Below are 18,348 nucleotides of genomic sequence, written 5' to 3'. Positions count from 1 at the left end.
CATGCTACACTGGCAAATCCTCCTGCGTGTCCTCTCCACTCCTGTAGAAGTCAACAGACAGACATCAAACAGTCTTTCCTGGGGAAAGATTAGTTTCTCCATGGCAGAAACCATAAATAGTTCCTCCAACTTCAAGAGAATTAGCTGGGGTTTATAGTAGTATATTTGCAGAGATTTTGGCCTTTTATCTTCAAATGGAGAGTTCTGCATTGTGGTAAGAAATAACTAGGACTGCTTAACTCTTCTCCCATTTCGTTTTCCCAGGTGTATCTATTTGATCAGTTTTTCGTATTTAAGTAAGCAGCATTTCTTTCATGTTGCGAGAAAACTACGTTATTAAAGGATAGTAGAAGAAAACTAGTTTCAGAAACAAAGGAAACAAATTTACTTGAATTATACTGTAAAGAGTGTGAAGGGAATGTCTACAAATACACATAAAAACGAAGCTGCCCAAAAAGTGCATTAAGGGTTGATGAAAACATCGCTGATATCAAAGGAAATTGTTCATGTTGGCTTTGGTGAACACTGAATTTGACATTTGTTTTGCAGCCTCCAAAAGATGTCGAGATAGGGCTCTTGCACCTTGGTGCCAGTGGAAACCACTCTGGAGCCCGCAGATTCCATGGCAGGTACAAGCAGTAAGGACACCGGCTCCGGTTGGTCATCCCCCTCCCCATCCCTCCTGCTGTCCCCGGCACTGCTGCGGCAGGATTCTCCAGCCTGGTTTGAAAACTCAGTGAAATCTATTTTGTAACAGACAGATGAGGCTCTGGAGCAACTTCTGCAGAGTCCTACTGCTCCGACTCCTGGTAACGTCTGTGGGGGTCTCCTGGTCTGTAGCAGGGGCAGTTGGCCAGAGCCAAGGTCCACCCTTCTGGTAAGTGCTCCAAAGAGGAGCAAATGAGGCTTCCACCTTTCTGTGCCTCTACGCTATTTCCATGTTCCCTCCTCTTCCACTGACTTTCCTCTGTGGGTCAAGATGACACCCGAACGTTCTCTAATCATGGCCTATCTCGTTCCAAATGGACAGTTATGTGTTTTTTATGTATTCTTCCTGTCTACCCTTTCTACTTTTCTTTCAGGTAGCTCTGTTGCTATCACGTGGGTTTTTTTCCCATAAATATTCTCTTTCAGCTCTTGATACCTCTTTTTGTTACCAAAGTCATACATTTTGTCCCTTCTCACAGTAATCTCATGACCTTCAGGTAATATACAGTACTAAAATAGATCAAGTCCTTTCTCTTTCCTTGGCCAGCACCTAGTTTCCAGCCCTGCTAACATTGTATGCCTGGGGTCAAGTTAAGATGAGTTCCACAGAAGAGATATTTCTTTCTCTTTGGTAATTTAAGATTGAGCTTGAGAGCCAAGGGTACAATACTTCAAGAATAGCTCTTCATGTAACAAATCCAGTTTGACTGTCAGGAGCACAGAGTAACCTTCTAGCATTTTGTCAGAGACTCAAAAGTATACTGAAAGGGTGAAAATGATGCCTCTACAATCAGAGTCTTAAAATACAAGCAGTTGACTTGTTTTTTCTTTTCTTTTCTTTTCTTTAATTTGCTGTCCATGTGGCATACAAGGCTGCAAATAAATGAAAACTGAGCTTGGTGGCTGAATGGTGTGGCACTACTTGCTTTTAATACTATTGAAATTAAAACTCAGAGACAAAGTAAAAGAGAAGGGTGTGAAGCTCAGCATCTCATGTCTATAAATATCAGAGCTCCCTTGAGGATGGAATTTTCATCACGTGAGAAATCCTGAAATCTCAAAACTCAGTCACATCATCAAAATTCTAATGTTGGTGAAAGCAATCTCTGTTCAGGTCCCTCTGTTAAAAATGCCTGTGCTGTTGCTGCTAGCTCTTTTTCCTATACACAGGACCTGCTTATCAAGTCCTTTCATCTTGATCAACGGGCATGTAAGGTGACTGAGAGCAGTATCTGTGATTCATAAATCAATAATAGCTAATTTACCTATATGCAAAAAAATATTTTTATTTGTCTCATAAGGGATAACCCATGGAGAAAAACATGCTTCTCTTCATCATGACATGCAACGATTTTAAAAGCTTGACAGCCTACTTGGTTCCTCGCCATTCTACAACCCAAATTGCTTTCAGCCAAACTCTGTGTCCAAAGTCATTTTCTTTCACCATGAAATAAAAATTATGCTCCATGCAAACAAAAGGACTTTTGCCAGTTATGCCACTAGAGGATCAGGTCCCCATACTTTTACTTCTGCTTTACCATTTTAAATAATCCAACAGTTTAGATCTATCCAAGGGAAAATTTCATTTAAAAGTCCGAGAACAGCCTTAAATAATTTTCTACCTGAATAGGGGCATATGGATTTTTTAAAGTCAAATAATGTATTTTGCCATTTTAGATAAAATGCCAGCTGTTGTAATGAAATAGGACAGTGAGAGAGACATTAGGAATACCTCTTTCTTAGCTGTCCTACCCATCAAGCTGTTACTACAGTGCTAGCCGGTGCTGTCATGATGGCTCCAAGTGGAAAATGTACCAATGTGTCACAACTGGTGTTGTGTTAGTAAATACTATATGCATGTTAGATTTGATTTTCTAAGAAGGTCTAAGAGGAAGAAGGTATTTGATGGAAATTATTTTTAGTCCTGAACTTACCTTCACATTGTGGAAGAATGAAAATTAAAGCTTACCTAAACATAGAAGGAAATGCAGCCAATCACAGCTGAAGGATTAGTAAAAAGTGTTAAAAATATTATATGAAAGTTTTAATTACACAGAAAAATTATAAAATGCCCAGTAATTACAGTATATTGATTCCATTTTTTTTCTTGAAATGCTAAAACTATTTCAACACACACAGAATCAATAAACATAATTAAAATATGAGCTCATCAAAACAGTAATTAAATGTACTTAACAGCTTTTGTGGCTTTTCTCCATATGGTTACTGTGGGAGTGTGAATCTGGCTTGCTAGATAAATGTAACAAAATAAAGTGAAAGCCTGGGAAAAGATTACTGTGGTATCATAAGCAAATACAATAAAGTCTAGCTCTATAATAAGTTCCAATAAATCAAAATGTTGACAAAGGAAGCAGTGTTTACAATTATTAGAGAGAAATTCTGGATGTTTTATATTTTTATGGGATTAACACTATCATGGACTTAATACAGAAGCCAAATCAAATCTTTCTTCCATCATTAAAGCTGTTCTACTAGAAGACTTTCCGTTGAATGAAAGATATTTGGGAACGGTATGGGCTTGCTGGTGTTGGTGACAAATGACTTGACAGCTGTCATTCAGGGGGCAATTCAGCTCAAGGACCTAATACAGCTGCTTTGAGTTGCCCTGTGGAGCAGCAAATCTCTCTTCAGCGATTAGATAAAGCAGCATGACTCCCAAGCAGAAAGTAAATTAGGTGCTTAAAGCAGGGTGTATGAATACCTCTTCCCCACTCTTCTCCCTTCCTCCTCCCTGGGTACATGTGCAGTGTCATAAATAATACAGAAAAATCAATGGACAGTGCTTAAAAAAAAAAAAAAAAGAACAACAACAAAAAAAGATGCACATCTCTGGAACTGATTTCTTCAGAAAACACCATGGGCATCTATGGGCTACGCAGCTCCTCCTCCGCCTCTGCTGCCTTTTCTGGAGTCCTCGCCATCTCTCTCTGCCTAGTCTTTCAAGACCCTTGGGAAATATGGCATTTAAACACCATTTTTGCATCACTGCCATAATAGGCACATGCAGATCACATGCGGTGCATGTACCTTACGTGTTGCCTGGATAGAGATAAGTTTGCACAGGTGCTGAGGAAAACCTTACCACCCTGTACTCCATTGATTGAACTGTCATTGTCACTGATTTAATAAGAAGATATGAAAATAATCAGGGTAGATATTGTGTAGTAAAAAATATTAGAAGTGTGATGATGTGGTGACATGCCATATCTGTAACAAAAAAAATGAGATAGATTTATTTTTCTAGTGCCCAATGCACAGCCACTATTGATGACATTGGCTGTATAAATAAAGTTATTGCTACCTCTTGTTTTCCATAACCACTTTTTGACCTGAAAAAACAAGTATATTTCAAAATGTGATTATAGCAGTTTATTGCAGAGATATTCACAATTTTCTCAATAACTTATGGCCACCTCACGCCTTAGTGTTTTAAAAATTTAAACATTCATTTTAAAAGCTTTGTCTAAATCCACCCCCAAATCTCAAAAGCCAACTAAACCCAGAGAAAGGAATAGACAATATATTACAATTTCTTACACATTTTTCCAAAAACAATCACTAGAGCTTTTTCTCACCCAGATCAGGCCTCACCCTACAGTGTATGTACTTCTCTGTCACCCCATAGGCTGAGAAAAAAAATGCTTTAAGATTGTGAAGCAGAGCAAAAAGGTAAATAACTCCTTGAAGTCAGTAACTCCTTTAAGAAACAGCAAGATTTGGTAGCTAAGTAGGTGTTGTTAAGGAGGGAATCCTGTTACGGTTGTAAATACCCTGTCTCTCCCTTCCTCCTAGCAGAAGGCCCAGAGAACAGGAACCCATGACACAGCAGATCTGAATCCCCATCCCATTTTTAAGTATTAGTATACTTCGGGAGTGCAGGAAGGTACTAGTGCTTGTGTATTTGCTGCCTTCAGTCCTTTCTCATTTGCCAGCTTTCTTTCCATCTTTGTCACTATTTACAGATGTTAAAAAAAAAAAAATTCCTCTCTTTTTTCTTGAAATGACTCATCATTTTTTCCCTTGCTCTTGAAAGCATGTAATCTTTCTATAAATAGGACCTGGACCATAACTCCTGAAATTTCAATTCCACTGACCTTTTAAAAGTTTTACATAGGACTCAAATTGTGGGACTAGAGTTAGTGTTATTCCCTAATGAAAGAATTACGTTGTATTAAATTCCTTTGCTTTTACCACATGAGCTAATGAAAAGGCCACTTTTTTTCCAAAGGTAGCTAGTTGCTCTAAAGATGCAGATAGAAGTATACAGCTCTCACCCCAGAAGTATTTACACAAACCTCAAATCCTTCAAAATCCTATTAACTTTATCTGAATAAAGCACTGAGTCTATTGACTACTGTTTGAAAATTGGTCAATATGTTTCTGTCTTTAGCCACCTTTTAGAAAATTTGAGCCAGCACTTTTACACCTGAAGAACAGGGTACGATAATCTGTTACGGGGCCTTGATATAAATTGTTTCCTGCTTTTAACTGAATATAGCATCCTATTGCCTCTTCTGGATGGTGCTACGAATTTATTAGAATCTGCATCCAGTTTCCTCATCTTGTATTATGTTGCCAAGCAGGAGACAAAATGTCTAGTAATTAAGGCTGCTTTTAAAGTTGAAGATGGCCTTTTAAAAGGCCATGATTGAAATGGAAGATTGAAGACAAAAATATCTTTAACGAAAATAATCAAAAGAAAAAAAAATAAAAGGTTTATTTTAGACTTGGCCTGAATATTGAATTACAATGGATTTAAAATATTCAGCAGGCAATAATAGCTAGGAAACAAATATCTGGCAAATTAGGCACTGCAATCCATAGCAGGGAGCTTCATCACCCTTAGAAATAAGTTTTGCAGGCGCATTGATTTTTTTTCTCCGGAATCAGCCAGCTAGATATAAGCCTACTTCATCTCACGAGCATACATTGTCATAGGAAAATCTGTTTAGTGATCTGTGCTGTCTGAGTGGGTATGAACAAGTAGTAAGTATCAGTGTAGGAAATAAAAAGTTAATTTAAAAAAAAAACGACCCAACCCTGTAGTGTATTACTGCATTGTGAGAGGGACACAGTAAGATCAGGTCAATCTACCGCCTTTCGCCATTCGTAATTCTGTTTGATTTTGCATAGCCCCCGATGACACAGGCTGTGGCTGATGCCTGATTTGCAGAAGACGATAGGATCCCAGCAAGTTTTCCTGAAGTTCCCATAGGGTAGGGCCAGCCTGATGGAAGACACATGCATGGCCTTTTTCACCACTGCCACCATTGACATCAGTAGGGTTGTTTGGCCCACAGCATGCCATACTGAATTAGGCCAGGTTTTAGAAATTTTGATTCAGAGATCTCATGTTCCCTTTTTCTTTTGTAAGGTAGTTTCTTTGATAGGGCTACATCTCTTGTGTTGCTGTGTGCTTTTGTCCCTGCAAGGATGCATCTTCTTGGTGGTGGAGAACAGACACGTAAGGGGCTGCCAAACCCCTCTTTTTATGGAGCACTGAGGCACATCTTTTATCAGTAATTTTTCGCAAAACAGAAATGAAATATTTAGATTCTGTAATGCTGCAATGATTTGTTTGGTTAGAAATATCGAAGTGAACTTTTTGATGCTTCTTAATTAGGAGTCTTTACACCTTTTCCATTAAATGATTTTTTAAATATTACAAGTTGTTATATTCCTTATTTGAGACAAAATGAAGGTTAACTTTGGTGTCTCATAGGACAATAATTTTTAGTACCTGACTTCTGTCTTTCAGTGGTGCTGGCAACCGGCATAAACCTTGAAGCAAAAGGTTTAAACATAAATAAAGTTTGTGCAGAGCTTTTACATAAGATGGAAATGGTGGAGAACAGTAGCTAACACTAGGACAGAAAAGATGCAGATGTAAAAAACCTGTGACTTTTCTGGGAGGGAATGAAGGTTGTTATGGTACACCACTGTATTTTTATGCCTATTTCCTATTTTCTGACAGTCTGAAGAGAACGTGGTTAGGCATTTCCAAGCCTTATGCTTTCTAGTAAAATATGTATTCTGTGTTTTTTAAATATGGATTTGTTTTCTTTTCTCTGAAAAACTGAAACCTGACTCTTTCTAAATCTGGCATATAGGTAAGAAAAAATGAAGAACAGCTGTCTGTTTTAGAGGGAAAAAATAATAACATAGCAATAAAGCTCTGATATTTGGAAAAAGTGTAGTGAGCATGTATAGTACGTTAATGTCTTATGAATTTGAGCACACACACGTAGCTAAACGCAGGCCCAAGTTTTGACCCTGGACCTCTTGCAGCAGAGGCTGCTCTCCCCAGTGTCTATACAAACATGCGCTCTTCCATGCATGACTGGTCCCATTGGCTTCAAAGACACTACTCATGGGAGTAAAGTTACTCATGCATTTAAGTGCTTGCTGGATTCAGGCCAAAAGCTTAATCTTTTCCATTTAATACCCTTTTCCTAAACTGATAACAGTCTTCACGTTTTCAGTATCATGTGCAGAAGTTTAAATAATGTAGAACCAAAGAAAAAAAGTGAAATAACAGTATTGTAATTCAAGGAGTATCATGAGATAAACAGCATAGCACAGGCACAGTTTTCTTAGTAGTAAGTAGTTATCTGCAAGGCTGCCCTATGTTACTGGTCTGAAGGCACTTCATGTCTCTCAATTTCTGAAAAAGCAAGGCAGGGAGGATGGGCAGCTCTAAAAAGGCAGGTACAGGGTAAAGCAAAGTGTAAAAGATCATATTTTATCTGAATTGACAGAGAGTAAACTTGTACTGCTCTTGAAACTCAGTACAACAGGGCAAAAAATTTCATTGGACGTGTACAGAATTTTGGCAACAAAACCATAAATACACTTTTGATTGTTGGGGGTTTTTTAATTGTTTTGATTTTTTCATCAATGATGGTGGATGTTTCCAATCTATTCCAGTTCTTGCACTAGTCTCCCTATGATCTTACCTTCCTTTTTATTGCAGATGAGCTCTGAATGTCATTGCTAACCTCTGTTAGAGGTGTTTCATTCTTTCTCCTATTAGGTCCTAAAAAAGGATATTATATACGCAAAATGATGTTCCATTTTCTAGAATGTGTTTGGTTGGGTAACATTATTTATATAAATGCTGTTCACATGCATGTTAGGGTAGGCAAAATCAAAGAAGTGCGCTTTACACCTGGAATGGAAAGTATGTAGGGTTTATATGATATTTATTTCCTTTGACTTGACTGGTCCTTCACAAGACAAGATGTGGAGGGAGCTGCTCTCTGCAGTACAGGTAAGCTTTGATTAGGAGTTGAAAAGTTCCCCTGTCCTTAAGGAGTGGGAGTGTTGATAACCTCATCCTGCAGCTTCCAAAGATCTTTCAGACACACCAGGCTTCTTCTACCTCTCTCCCTACAGACAAAGACCATGAATTTTACTAGGTATTTTCTTTGAGAGGAGTCTAGAGAAGGAGAGGTCTGATGGGCTCGGAGAAACCTATCTGCAGTAATAGTCAGAGATGGATTTTCATAAGGACTGATGGCTTTTTGCCCAGAAATGCTTCACTGATGTAGCCCAGACAGGGACTTTTCCCAAGGGAAAAAGAGCAGGCACAAAGAGAGGGGGAGGAGATAGAGAAGAAAAGGGGGGAAAAAAATCTAGTCCTTTTTGAATTTTTTTGAGAATCAGATGGTATGTCTCTGGATTTTCCTCAAGGAAGAAAGGGGAAAGTAAGAAATGAAAGTTAGATGCTAGCTGAAATTGTTATTATAGCAATTTTGCAATTCTAGTACCATCATTTATCAACATTAACAATAATGATACATCTTTGGGGTGAAAGAAATTGAGTAGGTATATCTTGAACACGTGTAAGCTGTATGAAAATATTCAGGTCTATAAAGTACAATATTGATATTTCATCTTTTAAAAATATATCCGTGTTATTGTGCTGCATAGTTTTCAAGTAGACTAACTGACTTATTCTTGCATAGTTGCATCCTGAAGTATCATGTTAAAGAACATGTGGCTGAGCAGCTTCTCTCTGAACAAATATGGAGCTGGTGGAGTCTGAGGATGGGTAGTACAAGCAGCTATGTGAGGAAAAAATGGTTAAAAGAGACCATGGAGGTGGGAATTTCCACCGTCACGGTGAAAGGAATGGATGAAAATCCCAGCAGAGCAGGCATGGTGGAAATAGTCTCTGGGGACAAATTCTAACATATAAATATGGCATGTTACTAAACAAGCCAAAGTGAATTTAAGTCAACAGTATCTCTACTAGGTTTGGTATCAGACCTGCCTGTGTAAAGGAGAAGAGTGCTGAGACCCTGTGGTATCCCAAAGGTGTTAGAAAAGGGAAACTATTGGTATAAATATAGAAATTCAACACCAGAAACAAAATACTGACCTAATCAGTGAAATGAGCACCAAAATCAGTCTTCACGCTAAAGCTTTAAGGGTCTGGCATATCAAATACAGCATGAATATCTTCAGGAATATGCCAGAAGCTAATTGGTTTAAGAAATCTGGCTGTATATAGAGACCATTACTCATAGATATCACGTTTTTCTGTTGCACAAATTATCTACAGTGCTCATGGTGTCTGCTCAAGGAAAAGTTTATTTTCATTCAGTCTTTTCTTTCCCCCTGACCTCAAAGGACTAATTAATAAAGTATTAGCATGTTTCTAAAATATGACTGAATTCATCTTCTTAAGAAAATGTACTGAAGAATGTACCCTATTATTAGAAATGACAGGATGTATATAGGGCCATATGTTTTCAAAGGGTTTTCTGTCAGTGTTAATCAAAACGTTAGAGAACTTATGAACATACTGAGCAGCACGTCAACCATATGGACAATATCTTCCCTTTAATAGTGAGAATTTGAATTAATAATAAACACTGGAAAGTAACCTAAAATGAGACAGAAACAATAATATTAAGGCCAGCAAAAGCATAATATCACATCAGCCTGAAGACTCCAGGGTATTTTTTTTAAAAAATCCTATTGTGTGTTAAATCCTGGTCATGGAACTACATTCATTAATTTTTCTTAGTTTAGCTTGGAAAGGTAACTCCAAAGATGCAGTTTATTTTTACTGAGTTTTGTACAGGACAGAGTTTGGCTCTTATAGCATGCATCAGTATCACGTGTTTGTCCGACTGGTAGATGTACATTCATTATAGCAATCTATTTGTTATTGAAAAGGCATTGGAATATTTGCTTGGTGACACATCTGTGCACAAATCATTTCAGGGACTATACAAACAGCTGCAGGAAGAAAACGAAGTTTGTTTCTAAGTTTACTAACCTGGAAAATGGATTGAGACTACATTATTTTGAAGAAACCTCCAAGGGCTCAACTTCAGAAACTTACCCGCTTTTACAGATGGTGAACTTTCTGAACTAAGTATTGAGAAACCTGCTTGAGAGAAAATTAATGTTTTAAGTGCAGTTATATGCTTCTACATCACTTAAGGGATGTAGTATATCACATAAGTGTATGTATATCACATAAGGGATAAATCCATCAAAAATGCAAAAATTTTAGTTATTGAGTACACTAAGTCCTGCCTCTGTGCTCACAGTTGCCTGCGAGCACACAACCACATGCATTACAACTGTCTTTCAAAATCCAGCCCTTTTGACCGAAGGCAGCTCTGCAGCGGGGGGCTGAGCTGTGACCAAGACAGGGCTCGGTTCCCTGCTCCTCCCGGTTATACGGGAATTCTCCTTTCCCTCTATGAGAATCGGCTACTTGCTCCTTGGCATTGCCCAGAGCTGCTAGGTGCCGCTGAACACCAATGCAACAAACACGAGGAACTAATTACGTTGCCAGAAGACATCAGGAGGGTTTAAGCCTGTTGTCCCTCTGCCTCTGGACCCCCAGGCTCAGCCCCCCCCTCTATTTCACACCAGCCTTGCTCCCCGGCCCCCAGCTGCCTCCAGCAGTTGCACCTCTGCCTCAGCCGGTAACATTCTCACCACCCGATCGCAACTGGGAAGGTTTTATTTTCACTGATACCAGTCCTGGTTTATTTTCTCCTTAGTTAAATACAAAGTTACATTTAGATATTTGACTACTCGCACTGAGACATAAAGCCTTGAGCTGCTGATAAGCACAATCCAGCCTTGGCAGGGTGAAAACCTGAATCTTCTAACAGAGATAGGGAGACGAGGAAATACAACTTTAAGTCTTTGAAGCTATAAATTGAGATCTCCCTATTATATAGTGATGGTTTTTATTGGTAACTATCCATCTGCATCAGTTCCCAGCTTAGGAGTATTTTCCTCTGACATTTCTTTTTTCATTTTCCCCTTGAGTCCCTTCTTGCTTTCCAACTTCCCTTTCTGATGCTGGTTGAAAAGCATGTTATTATGGATAGCACCTTCTGGCAGGTAGATATTCTTCCACCTGCTTTTAGCTTTATTTTTGGCATAGCCACAGAGGACCCTGTGACAAGGAGCAGAGCTCATCCCTCCCTTCCCCTCCGCGCTATTCCATCAGCTCCTGTAATTTTTCTGCCAGTATTTGTTCTGCTACTCAATAGCCTGTGACTCTCCTGCAGATCTGAGGAGTTTCTCCTGCACCTGGAAATCAGTATCCACCTGCAATTTATTGGTAGAAAATATGTATCAGCTTTAATTTTTTCCCTGTTTCAGATGAAGTACCAGGACCCCTACACATAACGTGCCAAAAGTCTGCGTTTTACCGTGTAACCTCCGTTGCCTACTGCTGAGAAGTGGAGGAAACGCAACCTCTAATCGACCTGCTGAGGACACCATACCTGCAGGGTGTAGCTGCTGTCGTGACTTTTATTTTAAAGCTAGTTCACCGGGCACCCTCCCAACACACTCCGATCCAGCCGCCTGCCCAGCTCTTGAGAGCGTCCTGCAACCATTCTGTTCTCCTTATGGCCAAAGATTTTAGCTTCCCAGGCCCTTTTTGTTTCTAGCTTCTCCCTTTTTCTTATACACTCCTCTTCCGCCAGACATCATGGACTACAGCCTCTCTCTTTCTGGAGGAGCAACATTTTCCTCCTCCAGATGTTCCATTTCTTTCAGACAATGTCTACATTAAAGTTTTAATTGCTAGGCACAATTTTCAAAGGCCTTTCTTACATCTTTAGAAGACACCTGTCTGGTTCTTCTGCGTATCTTCTGCAGCAAGCAGAGTCGGCAGCATCGTCTGAAGGCTGTAAGCTGTCCTGAGGCCAGGCCAGCGTCCCTGCTTGGCACGAGCCTTCAGTTGGTCTCACCAGAGACCATCAACATCGGTGGAGATTGTGTACGGACAGCTTATGCATCTTCACAGATCCCTCTTCTCTGGTGTGTCCCATGAGTCCTTAGATACTTTAAATACTTTACTTCTGCCACACAAATTATGAGAAAGAGTCCGAAAACTGGCATGTAGCTCCCATCAGCCTTCTGTCGAGCAGATGTTCGGCTATGGGAGTGTTGCATGAGGCATTGTTCTGATGCTGAAACTAATTCGTCTTGCCTCCAAATCACAAGAGGAGGTGTTAAAACCTAGATAAACAAATAAAATATAACCACTAGTCAAAAGAGAGAAGGGGTGGGGGAGGAAACATGCTTGTTAAAACTTCCAGGCACCCTGGCAATTAGTCTCACAATGGCATAATCCTGATGAGCTTTCACATCTCCTATTACATTTGGTACACTGTGTTTGTTAGCATTTTACTCCATCTGCTTCTATACAATCTCCATCAGCTGAAGGAGGATGTTGTTACTCCAGTCATTAATTGTTGATGATCCCTTTGCTTGTGGTAGGTATCCGTTATGTTAACTGTTACTTTTCCTCCTCACTCTTGGAAGTGCTTTTTCCCCCACTAGCATCCAGGCATTTGCTAATAATAAAATTACTGCTCGCTTTATTAACATGTTGACAACAGCATGACTTTCAAGTTCTGTAAAATATGTTGGTTAGTCTTCATTGCACTTTGCCTGAATGGAATAAACAATTTTTTTCCAGTATGATATTCAAATTTTTAAATGCAATAACTTCTGGGATTTACTGATCAACTATCCCTCATTAGAAGGGATATCTCTTATTTTCAGACCAAATCTACTCTTATTCTTCTAAAAGGAAATACTATGCTTTCATTTTCCTTAAAGCCAGTTAGTAATAGATTTGAGTGGATAAATGTATTTGACATTCTTCGCCATTCCATTTCTCTTTTGCCAGCAATGCCAAACAGACTGTGAAAAAGAGAATTAATTCATTATGCCAAGATATTCATGAAGTTCTCTAAGCTTCTGATTCTTGGACTGCAGGTCATTAGCAATCATTAATTTTTAAAGCTTTGGATGATGTCCTCTGAAGCAGATATCATATGAAATAAACAGATCTAATAATGTGGTAGTAGGATGAAGTTTGGGCAGATGTAAGTGTGTGGAAAAGCAGAATTTTAGCTATGCAAAGATATTTAATGTAAACTGAGGCAGTGCTTGGCTTTAGGCAGCTATACTACTACTGTATGCATAACACAGGGTACGAGGATTATCATTGTCGACTCTAAAGACCAACAAGGTGGTCTTCTGCATCCTTCTACTTCTGCACTCCAAGCAGCCACAAAGTGATAGTTACCTTTTCTATAGCTTTTGCCCAGTCACATCATGGTCAGAGAGAGGCTACAGCTGTCTGCAAGAGGTCCTGCAGACAGATACGTTCATCGCCTGAAATCCCTTCTTTTTATGTTTGAGTGTAGAACATTTTGTGGTTTTCCTTTTTCCTTCCTAACAAATACACACATCCCTCCCCATTTAAGAGTTAAACATGCCTGGACTACCCCAATAATGACTTTCCTTTTGATGTTTCCATATAATGATTAACCCATATTAATATGTAGTGCTCCTAACCTGAGAAAAGATATGAGAGCTCAGGATTGTTTGAATGCCAACTAGAATATCTGTGTTAATAGTCAAACCATATGTCCTCCTAGAAGTATGATGTTGATTGCGACCTCAGAAGAAATCAGGCCTGCTTATGGCAAATATATGGAATTGATTAAATGAATAAATAACCCTATTATTTAGTTTTGCATAAAAATATGTGGCACCCAGGTCAAAGATAATCCCTAATTTTTCTATGCATAATAGATTCCAAAGTGTAAACATTACCAGTAGCATGAACCAGACTAGATGCTTTAAGTCAACAGTCAAAGGTGCGAGTGTAAACTCAGAAATATTGATAATGTTTGTGAATAACTTCAGACTAAATTATACTGGAGTTCCCAAGCTGATATGAGTGCATCTGTTGTTTTAATACTCCAGTGTCTGTTATATATATGAGTTCAAAGACTGACCACAGGCTTTGCGTTGGAGGTTTCTCTGTAATATTTCACATCTTTGCTTAATTTCAGAGCCTCAGCTTCTGTGTCAGAATAGCATAATTTACCGAGGAGCTGAAGTAATATTTCCCTTCAGCCCCTACCCAGGCACTTTGTATTTTCTGATCACGATCCTTTCCATACTTGATTTTCTTTATTTTTTTTTTAGCTTTGGTGCAGAGGTTCTGAGCCATAAAGATTAGAGTCTGCAGATCTGATCTTTCTTCCCCTGTACAGCTCTGTGCTGGGCAGCATGAGAGGAAGGTCCTGCTCGTAAGAGCTCACAGAGCGGGACTGGTGGGCAGCAGGGGTACAGGAGGTTAAAGCACCTTCCTAAAAATAGCGGGACAAATGACTGTCTTGTCTGAAAACATAAACCGGGCATGCTGCCTGTTGTGGGTTGCATTGCATTTGCCTGTATTTTGCCCCACGTGCCACAGGCTGAATTATGAATAAAACGTGAAACTTTGGTTTTGCTATGAAGCCACTAGGAGATCTTCAGTCCAATTCTCCACTTCTCAGATTAATTATGAGTATAATAGGTGTAAGACTAGCAGAACACCTACACATTATCCTACTTGGAAGAATTTTGTTGCTAAGCCGTGCATGCTGCAAATGGCCTTCATCCCCGGACCCCATTGTGTTCTGCTGTTTCTGTGACACAAATCCAAACTTCCCAGCTGCTTCCTATATGTGTAATGATCTCAAACTCAACCCTCACACTGCAATGTTGTATTTGATGAAGTTCAGGTTTGAATTCTGAACAGAGCAGCTCTTCGCAATTGGATCTTTTATCTGCTGAATGCACAGGGGGGAAAAGAAAGCAGTGCATCTGGTAATGCACAGAAAGCAGACCTTGTCTAATAAAATACAGGCTCGCGATTCACATGTGTGTAGAATACAACCCAATGTGCCTGTAATATGGGATGGATCCAAAGTCCAGGGAAACCAGTGGGAGCCTCTTCGTTGACTTCAGTTGATTTTTAGATCAACTCCACAATACACAGGACTATCTCTGATCATGAAGGCAGAATATAGGAGTTGACAGAGGTCAAGGGCATCACTCACGTACTGATAATAGAAGTAACTCCAACTAATAGGCACAACACAACGTAAAACAATGCCTAACAGGGTGAGAAGGGAATAGGAGCAGCTCCACTCCCCATTAAATTTGAATTTAAGAAATGTCAAGAAGTTTCTGCACCTCAAACATTCTTCCTAGCAAATGATAGAGAGTACTAGAATTGATGTTCAAGAATTTGGATTGGCTGATGAATAGCTATTTTGGTTATTCAGAGGTTTCTTTAAATTCGGTGTGGAAATATGACTTCATTTCTGTCTCCCTCCAGGACAACTTCAGGCAATATTTTTAAACTATAATTTAATACATGCAAATGTAATAGTTATTTTCAGTACACATTTGGGTTGTTTTATTTTATGCAATTCTCTAATTAGCATAGTTGTCCTGTATTCTGTAGGTATCTATCGTTTAGTTTTTGCAGCATCTCCTAGCTGCAAATTATGGTAGGGTGTTTGGTCTGAAAAATTATATGATATGGATTATGTATTTACAGTTCCCCAAAATGTGCGCTGTGTGCTTCGCAAACAAAAAGAGAAGAAAAGAATCCAGGGTAACAGCTGAGAAAGTCTTTTTGCTATCAGCAAAAATAAGCACTGCTTTGATAAATTAATTCAGCCACTCCTCCACCGAAGATAGGACATATACTTACATGGTATCTACATAAATATAATTTCTGTGTGTGAAATACAACCCAATGTGTTGGCGAGATGGACCACATCCAAAACTCCCTGAAGGTAATGAGAGAATACAATACACCATATTTTATGCATACAACTATGTAAATAAGTGCTGTGTAGGCAGGTATACAGGTGTGGGAGTGCAGGCAGGAGCACGTGTCCTACCTGCGCATCTGCATATGCATGCATGCATACACAGCTACGCTACATCTTGCATATTTGTGTGTACACAGGGCTGGCATGATGTCATTGTAGAATATTTAAGCTATGTTTGAATTTAACCTATTGCTTGATGCATTTAGAGCCTGTCTGTCACGATGCCTGGTGCAGAGAAAGAAATGTGGAAATTATGGGTTTGGTGTTAGGTGATTTGTGCTCTGGTGGGGAGAGGGGATCTGTGATCCCAAGTGGGACTGCTTAAAGTCCACCAGGGATGGGGACACAGCAGGAAGTCACCGTCTTGTTTGTTTTCCTTTTTTAGAAGTCAACAAGCCTGAAGGAATCACATTGCCTTGAAGCCACCACACAGTCATGAAAAGCAGCTGAAAACATAACTCAGCCTCCTCAGAGAGCACCCGGCTGGGGAACAAACTGCAGTCTTTCCCTCACCCAGAGGAACTACGAAAAGCCCAGTAAGTGACCTCTTCAGCAAAGATTTGCATTGGCTTCTCCTCTCCTCATGTATCACTTACACTATATACATACCGTTGTTCCCACCACCTCTCGCCTGTGTCATTGTACCTGCCTTCTAACCTCATAGTTTAATTCCACAAAGGCTTTCAGGGGGAAGTCAGCATGCCAAGATGGTGTGAGTTTACACCACGTTGGCTACTTTTGTCCTAATTCCCCATGTGGACACTTTGGGCACATATTAAAGGACTTTCCGTAGGCAGCAGTTTCAAAGCTGAGTATGATGCCTTGCATGTTAGCGGGCACCCAAGGGTTTGGTGTAGAGACACCAGTCTGTACCCTAGAAAGGTAATTACCTTTTTGTACAGAAGACAAGCCCTCAGTAACATCACTGCAGTTAGTTGACACAGAATTTATAACCCTGCCTCACCTGCCTTTTTAAGAAGAAAGCCTAGAAAACAGGGATACGGATGAGTGGAGAGTTTCTTTATCATCAGTGAGTCATTGCTTGTTGAAAATTTTGTCTACCTAGTTCCATGGCATACCTGGGAGTTGCCCACATATAACCCATCTATTGCTCTCAGCCCCAATAAATATATTTAAAATGCAGCTGAGCAAATGGATCACAAGGACTACTAAAATCATACGACTCTGGAAACTTCTTTGGCTTCCAGTTATTTCTTTTTTTTGTGGTGATCTTTAACTTGAGAGCTAAATTACTGTCTGACATAATAGCTTGTGGTGCAAAGAGACAGTTTCTCCAAAAGAATTTGCTATGAGACAGTAAAAAGTCCTTGTTATAAATAGACTTTTCTAGGTGGGATGATGTAATATCCAGTATAAGATACTAAAACAGCATTGATATTGCATTCTTTGTTGTGTTATCCTGCATATAAATCACCAATGCTCCAACCACAATGCATTAGAAGTTAAGAATAGTTATAGTCAATAATCTACTACATTATTGATAATTTTTGTAATTATCACAAGACTTAATCCTTTTGAAATAATGCCTTTAAGACATTTGAACAATAGTATCCTGTGTAACAACCAGTCTGCACCGAGGATAAAAACCCACTGCTGTAACCTTCATATCCCTTGCTCGAGTGCCAGACGTCTCTGCTTAGGGAGCACTGGAACCTCTGGAGATGATGAATGTGAGCAACCAGCCCCCAGATCCCCTTGTGAGCACCTCGAGCCCTGCTGAATACCTGCGTGTTTTCTGTGGCATTCGACCCCTTGCCACGGAGGAGGGTGAACGTCCAGGCTACCCCTCCGGGATGGCAAAGGAGTATATTTGTTGCAAGGTAAATGCTATCTTAATGTAGCATTCGGGATTGTCTCTGTGCAGGTGTCTGGAGGAGGGAGTGCGCTTGGCACTGGTAAGAAGGGAGCTGTACTTTATTTGACTGAGCTCCCGTTGTAGCGGGGCGTAGAAAGTGGAGGCACCAGCCATCACTGCCTCAGAGCTGCACTGCTTTCAATATGCAATTATACCATCCCTAAAGGTAAATAGAAGGTTTGTGTGTGAGAAATATTTCTGTAAAATAGTTTGCAGCTGAAAAGATAACACTATTCCCTGCCTCCTACTTGGCTGTACAATTTTAATTATGTCAGGGAATCTCTCCTATTTTATATTCCATATATATTTATGGAATAAGCTGTTGGCAAATAGGACATTATTTCAAATAATTTAATGTATTTATTAAAAGAGATTACAAATCTATCCAGGCTATAGTCATTGCACTTAGGGCAACTATTATGGCTATATTATTGTTCCATTTATTTCAAAATATCTTTGGCAAGGACTGCTCCTCCATGAACAGTGTAAGAAAGAGACTCTCTGTCTGAGGATCTGCCCTTCTGTGTGGCAGAGGGCTCTGCTGTCCCCTTTTCCCTCCTA

General features: G+C 39.6%; 1 long non-coding RNA gene across 2 annotated transcripts; it reads left to right on the top strand.

Moving 5' to 3' along the window:
- The first annotated feature begins 543 nt into the window (after window positions 1-543).
- Window positions 544-17,132, top strand: LOC128147139 (uncharacterized). 2 transcript variants are annotated; one of them, XR_008236943.1, is made up of 3 exons: window positions 544-656; window positions 758-877; window positions 16,297-17,132. It is a non-coding gene; the product is annotated as an uncharacterized LOC128147139 (long non-coding RNA). The 2 variants fall into 2 exon arrangements; XR_008236944.1 differs by lacking the exon at window positions 16,297-17,132 and adding an exon at window positions 2,010-2,652.
- The last annotated feature ends 1,216 nt before the right edge of the window (window positions 17,133-18,348 follow it).

Source organism: Harpia harpyja, chromosome 10 (assembly GCF_026419915.1).
Source record: "Harpia harpyja isolate bHarHar1 chromosome 10, bHarHar1 primary haplotype, whole genome shotgun sequence".
Lineage (NCBI taxonomy): Eukaryota > Metazoa > Chordata > Aves > Accipitriformes > Accipitridae > Harpia > Harpia harpyja.
Note: the sequence above shows the minus strand (reverse complement) of the source record. Positions and strands in the feature narration are given on the sequence as shown.